Source organism: Penaeus monodon, chromosome 23 (assembly GCF_015228065.2).
Source record: "Penaeus monodon isolate SGIC_2016 chromosome 23, NSTDA_Pmon_1, whole genome shotgun sequence".
Lineage (NCBI taxonomy): Eukaryota > Metazoa > Arthropoda > Malacostraca > Decapoda > Penaeidae > Penaeus > Penaeus monodon.
In genome coordinates, this window is record NC_051408.1 from 8,878,181 (window position 1) to 8,878,567 (window position 387).

General features: G+C 28.2%; 1 protein-coding gene across 4 annotated transcripts in view; it reads left to right on the forward strand.

The window, feature by feature from the left end:
* LOC119587783 (MAM and LDL-receptor class A domain-containing protein 1-like) overlaps positions 1-387 on the forward strand; it is an 18,186-nt gene that overhangs the window by 4,395 nt on the left and 13,404 nt on the right. The gene's annotated exons all lie outside the window — the stretch shown is intronic.

Genomic DNA, 387 nt, shown 5'->3' on the forward strand with positions numbered 1-387 from the left:
TACCTTAATTTCTACAAACGTCTATAAATATTATACCTTTTTTACTTGTTTTTTTTTTTCCATTGGATGAGTGAATATTCAATCTCACCTTCTACAAACGTTTTTAAACGTATTTACCTTATTAAGAGACATTACTCTCTTTCTTCTTCTTTCATCAAAGAATTAAAGAATTTATATTAAGGAACGTCTTCTCTTCCTTTACATAAATGAGTGTATAATCGCTATGAATGTCTACCTATTTAGTTCTTTTCAACATTTTTCTTCCTTCAGATGAGTGTATATTGGACCTCAACTTCTCCAAACGTTTCTAAATATTTTCTATATTCCTTTTTTAATTATTCATTCGGCCTAAACCTCTACAAACGTTTCTAAATATTTGCTACATTC